Genomic DNA, 15648 nt, shown 5'->3' with positions numbered 1-15648 from the left:
CAAGGCATTTTATTTTCATTGTTTCTCCCCACCCAGGATTGAAATGGGTACGCGGTAGGATGTTTCAGTGGCAGCACCAATAACCCCTTTGGCTTTCCTAGTTGTCTCCACATTCATATGACATTTTGTTGTTGTATTCTATTGTAAATGTTTAGCTTTAACTTGTACACTATGTTTTGTATTTTATATGTGTTTATGATGAATGAAATAAAGATCAATTACTTCTAACGATGCGAGCGTTGATTTGACTGGATTAGGCAGGGCTCGACACTAACAGACGCCGGGACACATGGGTGCACTTTGTCCATAATTGATTATAAGTTGCCCAAACATTGTGGAGCGGGTGTGTGCAGCGCTTTGTAACCACAAGGAAAACGCGCTATATCAAATATATTTTGGATTGGATTGGATTGGATTAGCACATGTGCGCTTTTTTAAATGTGCCTGTCAGGAATATAATTATGTAGGCTATATGTACTCCCCAGAGAGTGGAACATGTACACTAATACGTGCGGAGTAGCAATTGAACCCTTCGAACGGGACAATACTGTGATATTCATAATGTAATGAGCTAAGAACCGGGGCTAAGAACCACAATTTTAAGCATTCTACATACATTTATGTGAAAATTATCTTTAACCAAAAATGTCCTTGTTTCCGTTCAATGAGTCCAGTGCTTCAAAATATTGGATATATTGGATTATATACACATCGAACATTAACCAAACGTTTGAATTATTTCAAGTTATAGTAACGATGATGAAAAACTAATAGTATCGTCACTATTGGCGATGATGATAACGATGATGATAATGATGCTATAATATTCATTATTATATCCTGCATCAAAAATTTGTTGGCTTTTGATTGGTTGAGAGCTCGTCACATGACCAGAAATATTTGAACTATTTTTAGAAAGTAATATATGAGAGTACTATTCAGGAGTACTATTTGGGAGTTGAAAACAAATGTTTCCCCCCCCCCTTGTGTTCTTTTATGTATGTTTTTTTGTAAACCCCCCCCCCCCTTTTGATTTGATTTTTTTTAATTTTTGTTTAAATAAAATAAATGTTTGATGCAGGATATAAAACAAATATACCATGCCTTCCATTCGAGGTATTGGTTAAAACTATGGGCCTCGGTCAATCCAAAAGTACCATTTGCTTCGGTGCTGCGCCCCTCAGCAAATAGTACTATTGGAGTCACCTCTTGCGCATAGTTTTAAACAGAACCTCTCAAGACCAGGCGCGTACGCAGGGGGGGGGGGGGGGGGGGGGGGTTTGGGGTTACCCCCCCCCCCTTGAGTTTTTTTATGTGTAAGTTGTGTGTATGTTTTTTGGTAACCCCCCCCCCCCTTTTGATTTGATTTTTGTTTTTGTTTTGTTTTTTAAATAAATTTTTGATGCAGGATATAAAACAAATATACCATGCCTTCCATTCGAGGTACTGGTTAAAACTATGGGCCTCGGTGACTCCAAAAGTACCATTTGCTTCGGTGCTGCGCCCCTCAGCAAATAGTACTATTGGAGTCACCTCTTGCGCATAGTTTTAACCAGAACCTCTCAAGACCAGGCGCGTACGCAGGGCGGGGGGGGGGGGGGTTGGGGTTAAACCCCCCCCCCTTGTGTTTTTTTTATGTGTATGTTTTGTGTATGTTTTTTTGTAAACCCACCCCCCCCCCTTTTGATTTGATTTTTATTTTTTTAAATTTTTTTATAAAATAAATTTTTGATGCAGGATATAAAACAAATATACCATGCCTTCCATTCGAGGTACTGGTTAAAACTATGGGCCTTGGTGACTCCAAAAGTACCATTTGCTTCGGTGCTGCGCCCCTCAGCAAATAGTACTATTGGAGTCACCTCTTGCGCATAGTTTTAACCAGAACCTCTCAAGACCAGGCGCGTACGCAGGGCGGGGGGGGGGGGGGGGGGGGGGGGGGTTTGGGGTTAAACCCCCCCCCCCCTTGTGTTTTTTTGATGTGTATGCTTTGTGTATGTTTTTTTGTAAACCCACCCCCCCCCCCCTTTTGATTTGATTTTTATTTTTTTTATTTTTTTATAAAATAAATTTTTGATGCAGGATATAAAACAAATATACCAATACCATGCCTTCCATTCGAGGTACTGGTTAAAACTATGGTCTCGGTGACTCCAAAAGTACCATTTGCTTCGGTGCTGCGCCCCTCAGCAAATAGTACTATTGGAGTCACCTCTTGCGCATAGTTTTCTCAAGAGTCAGGCGCGTACGCAGGTGGGGGGGGGGGTTTGGGGTTAAACCCCCCCCCTTGAGTTTTTGTATGTGTATGTTTTGTGTATGATTTTTTGGTAACCCCCCCCCCCTCCTCTTTTGATTTGATTTGATTTTTTTAAATTTTTTTTTGTTAATAAATTTTTGATGCAGGATATAAAACAAATATACCAATACCATGCCTTCCATTCGAGGTACTGGTTAAAACTATGGGCCTCGGTGACTCCAAAAGTACCATTTGCTTCGGTGCTGCGCCCCTCAGCAAATAGTACTATTGGAGTCACCTCTTGCGCATAGTTTTAACCAGAACCTCTCAAGACCAGGCGCGTACGCAGGGGGGGGGGGGTTAACCCCCCCCCCCCTTGTGTTTTTTTATGTATGTTTTTTTGTAAACCCCCCCCCCCCCCCCCTTTTGATTTGATTTTTTTTTTTTTTTTTTTTTTTTTATAAAATAAATTTTTGATGCAGGATATAAAACAAATATACCAATACCATGCCTTCCATTCGAGGTACTGGTTAAAACTATGGGCCTCGGTGACTCCAAAAGTACCATTTGCTTCGGTGCTGCGCCCCTCAGCAAATAGTACTATTGGAGTCACCTCTTGCGCATAGTTTTAACCAGAACCTCTCAAGAGTCAAGACAGTGTATATTTGTATATTATTTACTACATATTATTATCATCATCATCTTCATCATCTTTGCTATTACTACCATTATTATTCTCCCTTTTTTTTCATTATTATATTTTTGTTGCTACTTACGAGCTTCTTCTGGAGAATAACTAATCCCCTTGCATACACCCTGATCAGCGCGGAGGACTCCAGTGAATAAACTACCAAATTTGTCACCTAACCAGCTATGCAAGGCTCCAGCATCAGGAGATGCAGCCTCCTCCGATATCATCAGATTCAGCACTGGTTGCCATATAAACAAGATGTAATGAAAATAAAGCAAAAACCCCCGAGGGGGGAAGGTGACAGTCAAATATATATCGCTGAGATGAAATTTGGCGGACTGTCGAGTAAAAAAAGCATGGACATTTTCATTTATACAAAATATTTGAATGATTTAAGGAGGGAGAAGTTTGGTAAAAAAACTTGTACATCAAAGAAGCAATCGATAATTTGTTAGAATCATACACATTCAATGTTGAAAAACGGCGGAATAAAGGTGGCTAGATAATGAACATTGGAACAAATTCGAAATGCTCTTTTTTTTAAGACGATGTACAAGATCATGTGTTAACGAAATATCTTAATTTCACAGGTTTTCTGACAATAGCTTAGGGATTTTCTGACATACTTCTCTGGCTGACTTATATACTTACAAGTGTCCATTGCATCTTGCTCTTCAAACTCCTTGGCGCACACCATACTGGTTGCCACAATAGCACAGAGAACAACAGCTACTTTGATCATCATCTTGACTAGTTTAGCTTGGGAAGCAGCCTGCAATATGTGAAAGCATAAGCGTCGGAAGTGGGGGGCAGGGGGGCACTTGACCCCCCCCCGAACCAAAAAAAGTGGGGAGGGGAGGGGGGGGGGGCAAAACGCATTTTTGCCCCCCCCCCAAAAAAAAAAAGCCCCCCCCCCCCCCCTCTCCAAAAAAAAAGAAGATGAAAAGCAGTAAAGGAGTAAAGATGGTTCATATTTTCAACCAAAAAGAACAAAAAAATAATAAAAACCTGAATTGAATCACATATAAGTTATATTCCATTCAAAGAAAAGGAAGTTAACAGGAATTGAATTTCCTAAACATTCCGCATGCCACCTATATTTTATCAATGAAGGTTTTTATAATAGCGATACGCGCATATCGTGGAAATATTGTGAGAGGATGGGAAAGCGAGTTTGTTTTTTATTATAGGGCTGACAAGACATGAGCCCCTGAACGCTAGCGAACTAATGGGGGGGGGGTGGGTATTTCTAATTCGATACCAGTGATTTACAAATGTTGCTGAAATGACATGATTTTCCGATGATTTTTTTTTGTTGTTGTTGTAAGTCATACTTTTTTATGCGTTTGTGGAAAATTTGAAATTCCCAAATTTACAGTCGGGCGAAAAATATGCGTATTTAGAAGCCTTCATGTCAGTTCCTGCAAAACGGCTGGGCTCGGAGGCTCAAGCCCCCCCCCCCCCCTCACTTATTGAAAAAAGTATGTTACAGAGAAAAAGAAAGAATGGTGCATGGGGCCACCTGAATGCGCATCTGACCGTAATTAAATATTTAAAACCACTGAGCTTTCGGGGGCTCTGCCCCCTGGACCACATAAAGGCCCTAAAGAGGGCCCCTGGATGATCATCTGACCGTTATTAGATACCTAAAAACCCGAGCTTCTGGGGGCTCTGCCCCCTGGACCCCCCCCCCGCCAATTAGTGACCGTCCAGTGTCACAAATAAGGTATCTAAATATGCTTATCTGAACTTAATTTAATGCCTAAAATCCCTGAGCTTCCGGGGCTCAGGTCCTAGACCCCAAGCACATTTACGCTCGCTCCGCTCTTCCTGATCGTTAATACTCCACTTTGAAAAACGTTCCGTGGGGCCTGCATGTAACATTGAAGAGTAGCAGTGATGTTAATTTTTTCTCCCCACTTCCAAACGTTTTTGCTCATTACGCCTGGCATGTTTGCCTCCCCCCCCCCCCCCCCCCCCCCCCCAAAAAAAAAAAAAATCCCAAACTGCTTCCGGCGCGCCTGTGTGAAAGGCTATTCTGTTTGGTTTAACAAAAGAAGAACGAAGGAAACGAGAATTGGGAGTTATTCCTTTTTTGCCGGTTCCGTATTTCTGTGCTGAATTCCTCGAAAATTTTCGTCCTTATTATACTGGTAAAATATAGAAAGAATTGAATAGAGTAGCATTTTGCTATTTTCAAACCCTGAAACACCGTTGGTGTGAATTTTTCCCCCAAAAATGTAAAACGTTTAACAAATCTCGTTCTGAATGGTGAAATGCAAATTTTGCATGAATTTAATTCATAATAAAACAGAGCCTGTCCCGTTAGTAGTCTAGCTGTATTGGAAATACGTTAAAAGAATGTGCCAATCTACAGACTTTTCAAACTAACATGAGTATCAAACTTAAGAAAGTTATCAACAAATCAGTGTAATTCTATTCATATCTCAGCATGATTTTCTGAAGATTCGCTTTCACGTGTTATCACATGATCTGAAGGTATTTCCTTTTTATTTTGTATCTTCAATAATGCAAATTTACTTAGGCTTATATTTAACAAATAAAATCAAATAATCTATTTCACCACATGGTCGCTTTTTCTCACTCGCTTGGATAACTCCTGGACTTATCAAGCTTTGGGTTACCGATTCCCGGATTAAATGCGTTAAAAAAAATTCACTACATTGCTATAATTTCTGAATGATGTGGATGAGAACTAAGCTTGTTAGGATTTTGAACCTATAAGTTTGGACAGAGGCGGCGCAAATTTATTATTTGCCCTGGGTGCCATACAAAAAGAAACTCACGCCGCTGACTTTAGATATAGATAGATGGGTGATGATAACGGTGTATACGATTGCAAAGACCTTCGCAAAATCAAACTGAAAAGCTATTTCAATAGACTTGTCCAACACCTATTAAAATGTGCGAACATAACAACGATGCGTTACGTAATCCGGACTTGATTGACTCATCCGCAGGACCACATCACCTCTACATGATTGATATCTTCATACACTAATACACGATTGTAGTCCGAAGACTAATAATATCATCATTATAATATGTAATAGAAAGCATAACAAATCAAGGGTAAAGATTAAACATCAAAGTTTTGAATTACAAGTTATTAAACATATAAGGCAGGTTGTAGAATATATGCATTGTATTGGTGAATAATAAAGAAACAAGTAATATGCCATTTGAACGAAGCAAGATGTAGAAGTGGGCCAAAAAACATATTATCGAAAAATAAGACTGAAATAATAGTCTGCAAAGTAGAAAACAGATGCTTACCAATCTGGTGAGAGAGTTCTAAAGGCAGCTTGTTGCGGGCGAGAGCAGCTCCTGAATTGATGACTCGAACCGATTGGCTTCCCTTTTATGGAATTATTCCTCGCCACTTTCCTCATCTGCGCCTCTTTGATCATTCTTGTTCGCGTGTAATGATTGATAGGACCGCTGGGGTTGGCCAGATTTTTTGATAACTGATAACTTTATTTCGATTAGAGAGACTTTGTACTGAAGGTGTTTTATTCCAAATGATTGTTTTTTAAAAGGTTTGTAATTCCAAAAATGAAATAGGGTTCATGATTATGAAGGTTCATAATCCCGAAAACGAGAGAGAACCCTATTTCTAATTTTCGAAATTATGAACCTAATTATGGCAGATTTAACGAACCTTCGGAAATCTTAGCGTTACATTTCGTATCATATGCGAGGGAGCGTAGCGACCGGGGGAGTATGCTAAAATAATTATGCACATACAGCAAGATAGAGTGAGAGACAGAGGCGAGAAGGAGAGAGGGGGAGAGTGAAAGAGCGAGATAATATAGAGGAGAAAGAAGAGAAAGAAAAGAAGCAGAGGAGTAAGAAAAAATTGAGTTCTTTTTGAGATTGGAATAATTGAAATTGTATCCTATAATTAAATTAATTTTCCAGCTTATTTATTTATTAGAGGGTAGGTACATTCAGTTTAACAAAACTGCTTTCCAAGTACGCCCTCTTTAGAAAGAAGAAAATCAATGTGAATAACGGATGACGAGACATGCAAAAGGCATAGAATGCAATAATAGATTTTTAGTCAAGACAAAAACATTGTAAAAATAAAGGGGCAGCAGAGCCTGTTTGTTTTTCAAAGTGAGGGGGGGGAGTGCCACCATTTAAAAACGGCACTATTTGAAAGAAAAAAGGCACCTACAAAGGGTAACATCAAAGCGAAATATTAAAATATCCTAAAGCTTAATCATTACATTGTCAGGGATGAGTTTCAAGATTTACTCTTTACTTGGTCAAAGATATTGCTTCAGCATCATACTCTGCTGTTGTGTGTGATGGTCTAAATATTCCTTTGCGAGCGAGCGAAGCAAGGGACGAAACATTGTAAGGTTTTTTTAGGTCACATTACGAACGATTACTTTTCATTATTAGACGAACCTATCCAGATGGGGTTTTAAGCACAATCTCATAATGAAATAATAAATAAGACCTTCAATGTGCTTCTTAATGAGATAAACTATAAATGTAAGCGAGCGAAGCGAGCTAGTTTTGGAGGAGATTTGAAGGGGAAAATGCTCTCAGTCGCTTTAAATTAAGGGAAAATGTTAGGGAGGCTATGAGAAGTGTCTTGTTTCTGGGAAGATGAGGGATAATAACAACGTCTTGTCATATAACACGTATCGTAATTATGTCTCAGTCTTTTTAACATGAATGACATTTGGTAATGGAAATGCATTTGAGTTGAGTTTGAAAAATCAAACGTGGTCTCAAACTTTATATTTTTTAACAAAGGTCAATTGATTACCTTGGCTTAGGCAAGGGACGTTTTATAGCTTTAAAAAAGGAACACGGTTGTTTTTCTAAAAGGGGCACACTTTGTTTTTATGAAATGTGGGACATTGTGCCCCCTGCCCTTCTCCCGGCTCCACTACCTTTCTTGTAGTAGAAGAAAAAGGTTTCCAGTTATTACACAAAGCTGCTCCGATTCTTTGAAACTAGAAGGTTCATGAATTGGCTCAGTAGGGTTCAAAGCCAGGTCGATGCGCTAGTGCCCTTTGATACGGCATTAGTCTTTACTACCAAGTCCCTCGGAGATGATGACTTAAAGCCATAGCCCCCTGGTCACGTTAGAACCAACCAACCAACTAGATATGGGACTTTAGATGATCGCAAAAGGGCACAATTTGTAAGCGGCAGTGGGAAATGTAGGTAAAACAAATGATGGGCACTCACATCAAAAGCCAATCACATCAAAACTAACAAGGAAAACTAATCAGATGTGAAAAGTGGCATTTATTAGAAGGGGAAAGGGCAGTTATTAAAAAGGGGAAAAGGGCACTATCAGAAGGGAATAGGACATTTCTTATACCTAAAAGAGGCACTCATCAGAGGTGAAAAGGTGCACCTCTTTAATGGTAAAATGCACTTATTACAAATGAAAAAGGCTCTTGTCAAAGTAAAGGGGAGAACTTATCATATCTGGATCGGGGTACTTATCGGAGTTGAAAAGACGACATTTATAAGAAAGGGGAAGGGACATTTTTTACAAAAAGAAAAGGGGTACTTATCGAAGAGAAAGGGTCAGTTATTGGAAAAGAAGATGGGCGCGTGTAAAAGTAAAATATACACTTGTCAGAGGTAAAAACGGGGCACATCTTACACCTGAAAAGCGCGCGCTAGGGCACTTATAAGAAGGGAAAAGTGACATTGATTAAAGAGAAAAAGGGGCACTTGTCAAAGTAAAAGGGGCATCGGTTAGATTAAAATATCAAATTAATAATGTATACACTTATGACCCCGACAAAATAATGGCTATTATTTTCGTTTAAGTTCTCCCTTTACAGCGGCGCCAGTCATCCATCAACATACTACCTGCATACGATCTTTCCTCCGACTTGGCCAGACAAAATGATCAATGCCTTTGCGTGCGAAAGTCTTCCCGTCCGGGCCGCTATTTTTTTTCCCAAACAGGTTTGCCAATCCTAATATTTCCGGTCATCTGATTGGCTGATATGTTACGTCATTACCAATGACGTAACAGTTAGGGTGAGTGATAGGGTTATAGAAATCATGCAGACTCACTTTTCACCGACCCATCGTTGGCTCAATCGGTAAGGTCAGCGAACTACAATCAAAGAGTTGTGGGTTCAAGTCTCAGTTTATTCAGTTTTTTGCCTTAATAAATAGTGAGGCAAAGCAATAAGAAATCAAAGTCTAATTGTTTGTGACCTCTTTCCAAGCTGCTAATGACGCAGAACATTATCAGCCATTGAGAAGAACGGAAATATAAGAAATTGCAAACCTGTTTGGGAATAAAAATTCGCGTCCGGGCCTCCCTTTACAGCGGCGCCAGCCATCCATCAACAAACAACCTGCATACTTCCTCCGACTTGGCCTCACAAAATGATCAATGCCTATGCGTGCGAAAGTCCTCCCGTCTGGGCCTCCCTTGACAGCGGCGCCAGCCATCCATCACCAAACAGCCCGCATACGATCTTTCCTCCGACTTAGCCTGACAAAACGATCAATGCCTATGCGTGCGACTTTGAGAATATATCCGGCTTCACAAACGAGTAGACCCGGGTGGGGTTTCAAACTTTTCCGCACTCGGATTTCATCAAAGCAATCCATTATTTAATAGAATACTACTATGGGTCCTATAAATACGTATCTATGTTGGTTATAGCCTAGCTTTATATTGTTCATTGTAAGCTTCATAAGCAAAAGACAGCTTTAATTTTATATTTATATTTTTTGTGTTTATTACAAGTTTTAGTTGGTAATTTTAAGTCAGACAATGGTGCGCTTAGAAACACCTGTATTAAGCGCCTAATAAATGTTATATGTAATTATTATTATTAATTTGTAGGTCATGGAATGTATTATGTTTGTAATAGTTTTTATATATTATTTCATTTATTTATGCAGTTCTGAGTATATAATAAAAATCAAAATACATCGAAAGATAATTTATATGAAGAAATATAAAACTATTTTAAACAGAACTAGGCCCTGTTTTTTTTTTTAATGATTTTTTATAGTAATATTATTCCAACTTCAGGTTGAGGCCATTGTTGAGAATTACACACAAGAAAGTTGGTTGGTGAATGTTGGGTAAATTTTCCTGAACATTTTAGACAGTAATCTTATAATTTGAATTGTGGCCTCAAGACCTCTGATTGTAATAAGGCCAAGTATAACAAATTACGTATTTCTCGTCCCCGCCGGCACCAATTTTTGGTGTGTTTTTTTTGGTTTTTAAATCGATATCATAGTTATACTTGAAGTCAGCGTTACATCAGGGCATTTAAAAGAAACAAACTTGTAATTGTCGGGTATAAAAATGTGTGCTTGTAAAATGTAAGTGTGCAGCAGTAAGTAGTTTTTACACCTTGTTTTTTTAGAAAAAGAAAACAGCTGTGGGCTTATATTACAAATTCTTTGATGCTACTTTATTTATCTAATTTATATATATTTTTTGTTATAAAAAAGAGGGAAACATCCTACATACAGTTCTATGAGCAGTAATTACAAAAACTAACAGATGCATTTTAAAATCGCTTTGATATGAAGAAAGTGTTTTTAATTTAACTCAGGTTTGCTTGATACTACATAATACAAATGTGGTTGACCAGTATACGGCTGAGTACCGCTAAAATGTTCTTATTTCAAAGAAACGAAAGTTCTTTGCATACAATTCCACTATTAACCTGTGCAGTTTGCAACTATTCCTTTTGATACTGCCCCCTTATTCTAATGTACTGCTATTCCATGGCTACAATATGACATAATTTACAAAATGAATAAACACACTTTCTATTGATACTAAACAAAGTGATAATCATTGAGTTTCCACTTTTATGAGGGCTTTATATGATGCTGATGTCCCAATGCTATACAGGTTTTAACAAGGTATTATTTGAATAAACTTCATATAGCTTCTTTTATGTAGTTAAATTTGGCCAAATTGCCACCCCTTATATTCAACCATAATTATGCTTACTTTAAAATGGTTATCACCACTAGAACACAAGGCACAAAAAGATCCATTTACCTATTTTAATACAAGTTTTCAAGACAACATGTTGTTGAATGTGTAGTCTGGATATCCATGATGTGTGATTAGGGTTAAGGAAATAAAATATTGTGCATTATCTTGGCCCTCCCATTTGTAGGTCCAGATACATGTATTTTGTCCATTATACACTGTCAAAAAAAGTTGGGCAGATTTTACTGGGCAAATCAAAGTTGGGCAAATTTTGTCCAATAATTGGGTTATTTTCTTCCAACCATTTGTTATATGAAGTTACCTCATGAAAGGTAAAAATAGGTTTGGTAGGTGTTACTGGGCAAATCGATGTTTGGCAATTGTCGTCCAACAATTGGGTTATTTCCTACCAACCAGCATGTAGTTGCCGATGAAATAATTAGGTAATGTTATTGGGCAAATTAAAGTAAAGCCATTTTAGTCCAACATTTGGGCTATTTTTTCCCAACCCGGTTTTTACTACATGTATTTACCCAATTAAATGTTCAAAATACGTTGGGCAGATGTTACTGGGCAAACGTAAGTCGGACAAATATCATTCAACAATATGGTTATATTCTTATATTAGAGTTGTCGTGGTCGAGTGGATGTGACACAGGACTGTGGTTCACAGGGTCCGCGGTTCGAGTCCCGCCGCTGCACTAATGTCCTTTTATTTATAATATATATAATATTTTATCCAACTTAACTGCCCAACTAGAGTCTAATATACTACACATTAGCGTGAGAATTGGGTGAATTTTTGCTGGTTAAAGTTTGGATATTTTCTTTTTATCCAACACTGGGTAAATCATGCAAAATCTTAATGGACAAATAATTGCCCTCATGTTGGGTAAAAAATTGGGTAATTTTTTGCCCAATATTTTTTAGAGTGTAGCTGTGGATTTCAGTATGCCATTACAACAACAAAAATGGCTTCAGTTTTTCAAATATTTTGGGATCAAACCCCTTAGACTCTAGGGGCCTAGGTGCTCCTCTGCTCCTCCATAGTTTGCAAGCATATACTCTGATATATCACTTTACCACAAATCCACAATTCCTAAAGCCTTGAGCAGAGCCTAGACCTGTCGGTTTCTTGCTGTGTCAAACCACGGACCTATTACGGATGGACATTCATCGTTTTCTTAACGAATAAGGGAGTTTACAGATAGCACATGGTACAAATGACCCCAAATATCCACAGATCTTTTACACATGGAGAAGTTCCACTTTGAGCATCTTAGAATAATAACTGCCAAAGTCCTAGATGTGCTTCATGAATACCTTTTGTTTGTCCTCTTGAAAAGAATATTTCCACTTTCGTATCATAGAATGTACCGTTGGTGCATAAATGAATAATGTTACATAACTTTCATGAGCGCATATCCAGTATTCATCTCTGTGGGTTTTAAACATTTTGATACAAATGACCTTTATCTGCCCATGCGCGGATTGTATCTATGAACTGGCTTATTCATTGTGATTGTCTCCGTCAATGTCGTCTCAATAACCTTCCGGACATGTTTCTCCACTTTGATCTCATGATGGTCACCGCCAAAAAGCCGGGACAGAATCAAGATAGTGATTTTACACATGTTAATATACATGCGCAGAAGATAATAACTCGCTTAAATCATAGAAAATCGATGTGCAGTTCTGGTTTATAATCGGAAATTGTTGTTCCGTGTACTATATTTTATTTTGAAAAACATGTTGATAACCAGATAGAGGTTATATTTGGATTGGTTGTGATTTAAATCCCGTTTCCCCCAATTTCCTTATAATATTCCAGAGTTACAACGCACAGGGCTTATAAAGATCATGGCCTTTTAATTGTTTTATAAGGTCATGGGTGTGTGCGAAAGTGTGCAAATCAGTAATAATACATTTCATATCACCAAAATCGTCTGCTTTTCAACTTTGCTGCTCCCCATTAGGGATGTTTTTTGTATTTAAGACACACTCTTACAGAGCACACCATCCAAACAAAATCCAAGAGAGTGAAACTGCTCCTTTGTCAATGACCGAAAATGCTTACGCAGTCGTTATTGTTAAAACAGCTGAATGTTCTCATTAAGATGCACATAATCAGGAGGCGGTGACTATCATTGGATCAAAGAAAGAATCACGTTGAATGTCCATCCGTATAGGTCCATGGTCAAACTTAAGTACAGAGCGTATTGTAGTCTCATTTTGCAGATACTTTTATACAGACCAACTGAGTAATGTGTGTGCCTCACACACACACACGCACAAGCGTGCGCACGCACTCACACTCTCTGCTCCCCTCTCTCTTCTCTCCGTCTTAAATGCTCCTCAATTGCATATTGCATATTGCTTCTCCCCTGTCACTGCATCTCTTGCTCTCCCTCTCTCTCTTTCATTCTTTCCCTTTCTGTCTTTAGTAGTCTATTCTGTTATCACTTCTCTTTCTCTTTTTTCCGCTTTCCTTACCTCACTTCCTCTCTCTCTCTCTCACACACACTTTCTCTTTCTTTCGCGCTCTTCTCCCTGCTCTTCCGTGCCCCCTCTCTTCTCTCTCTCTCTATCTTTATTCTTCTATTCAACCTTTTCACTTTGTTTTAGTTTTGCCTCTCTCACTTTTTCGTATCGAAGTGTTGTTTTTCGTATTTTCCCTGTATGCCAACATTATTCTATTAATCATACACTACTGGCTTTATAGCATATAACAAAATACCACAAAACAAACACGCTAGGTATGTTTTTCATGTTCATGTGATTTTATTATCAGTATTATTTCTAATACTATTAGTTATTCCCCTAATACCATGCTTACAATGTCTTATTGTTTTTAGGGGAAAAAAAAGAGTAAAACCAGATTTTTAACTTGAAGCTTATGATGAAAAGATGTATTATTATGCTAGATTTTAAGAATGGTTGTACTTGTAACCCTACATAATTTGTATACACCTCGGAAAGATGTATAATGAATGGATACATGGAAGTAAAGGCAAAATATGTATTAATAATGAAAACCACTCACCATCATTTGATTTTAGAGGATTAACATGGTTTAAGGGTTTAAACAATACAGAAGTGATAAAGAAGATTCGAATTATATTAGGAAGTTGCAAAAACACGATGGAAGGTGATAATTTCTTGCTTTTATTTCATTGTTTCTTCAGGAAGAATCAACATTCGGATGTTGCCTCATGGTCCCTTCCTATGTGAGAAATAAAAAAAGACGATATTTTTTGTTTGAAAAATAATGAGGAAATTGTGGAGAAAAGGGAGTCAGAGATAGACGGGAGAGGGGGAGAGAGAGAGGGTGAGACAGAGAGAAAGTGGGAGAAAAGCACCTTTAGCACCAGGGGAGGGGCCCGTCTCCAAATAAAAGTAAAATTAACGTGTTTTTACTCCCTGGACCCGCCACTGGCTCATGTCCACAGTCTCGTATAGGCCCATAATATTATAGTCTTAAACATCGCTTACTTGAGACTTGACAGGTATCTACATTTTTAAAGCAAAATACATGTAAAAGGTTTATAAGTGGTGGATTGTTTTAATACTCATTTATAGTTTTGATCTGCCCGCTTGCCACTACCTCCCCCCCCCCCCCTCCCCACTCCTACATTTAAAAAAAAATACTTGATAAAAAGTGATTGAGTCTAATTTGAAATTTTGATGATTAAAATGCAGCTCTGTATATGTATACTGCGAGTGGAAAATCATTGGTTGAACATCTGCACTACAATTATCTTGTTATTGTTATTGTACAAATATACGTACCATGATGGCCATGATGGTGATGACGGTGATGGCGCTGCAAGGCTACGGCGTCATCAGGAGATGCAGCCTCCTCCGAGAGCATCAGATTCAGCACTGCATGGTTGCCATAGAAACGAGATGTAATGAAAACAAAGAAAAAAAACATGGGGGAGCTTTCAAATATATATCGATGTACATACGCGCGACCAAAACAAGTTTTGGCTGGTTAAGGCGAGTGACGCATTTAGGGTGTCAAATTAATAGGCAAAAAATGAGAGGAAAACAAGGAAAGTTGGTTGAGTTTGTTAAAACGCATTTAGAGTACCCGTGCCTGGAAAACACATTATATTTTTACTCCCCCCCCTCCCCCCGATTAAAATAGGGTCGTAAGACAATATTATGTGTTAACGAAATGTCTTAATTTCACAGCTTTTCTAACAATAGCTTAGGGATTTTCTGACAGATTTCTTAAGGGGGCGGTCAAAACTTTTCAAGCATTGACGTCCCTGGCTGACTTATGTACTTACAGGTGTCCACTGCATCTTGCTGTTCAACATCCTTGGCGCACACCATACTGGTTGCCACAATAGCACAGAGCACAAGAGCTACTTTGATCATCATCTTGACTAGTTTAGCTTGGGAAGCAGCCTGCAATATGTGAAAGGCTATTCTGTTTGGTTTTTAAAAAGATGAACAAAAGAAACGAGAATTGGGAGTTATCCCCAATGTTCTGGTACCGTATTTCTGTGCTAAATTCCTCGAAAATGTTCGTCCTTATTATACTGCTAGAATATAGAAAGAATTGAATAGAATAGCATTTTTCTATTTTCAAAATCAGAAACACCGTCGGTTGGAATTTTTCCCCCCAAATTGTAAAACGCTTAAGAAATCGCGTTTTGAATGGTGAAAATGAAAATTTTGCATAGATATAATTTACATTAAAAAAGAGCCTGTCCCGTTAGGAAT

At 38.3% G+C, this 15648-nt stretch overlaps 1 long non-coding RNA gene across 1 annotated transcript; it reads right to left on the bottom strand.

The window, feature by feature from the left end:
* Positions 1-13671: 13671 nt before the first annotated feature.
* Positions 13672-15324, bottom strand: LOC115922887. The gene is made up of 3 exons (XR_004063654.1): positions 15210-15324; positions 14704-14796; positions 13672-14137 (listed from the first exon to the last, which is right to left on the bottom strand). It is a non-coding gene; the product is annotated as an uncharacterized LOC115922887 (long non-coding RNA).
* Positions 15325-15648: the final 324 nt, after the last annotated feature.

Source organism: Strongylocentrotus purpuratus, unplaced genomic scaffold (genome assembly GCF_000002235.5).
Source record: "Strongylocentrotus purpuratus isolate Spur 01 unplaced genomic scaffold, Spur_5.0 spur5_scaffold_12, whole genome shotgun sequence".
Taxonomy (NCBI): Eukaryota; Metazoa; Echinodermata; class Echinoidea; order Camarodonta; family Strongylocentrotidae; genus Strongylocentrotus; species Strongylocentrotus purpuratus.
Note: the sequence above shows the minus strand (reverse complement) of the source record. Positions and strands in the feature narration are given on the sequence as shown.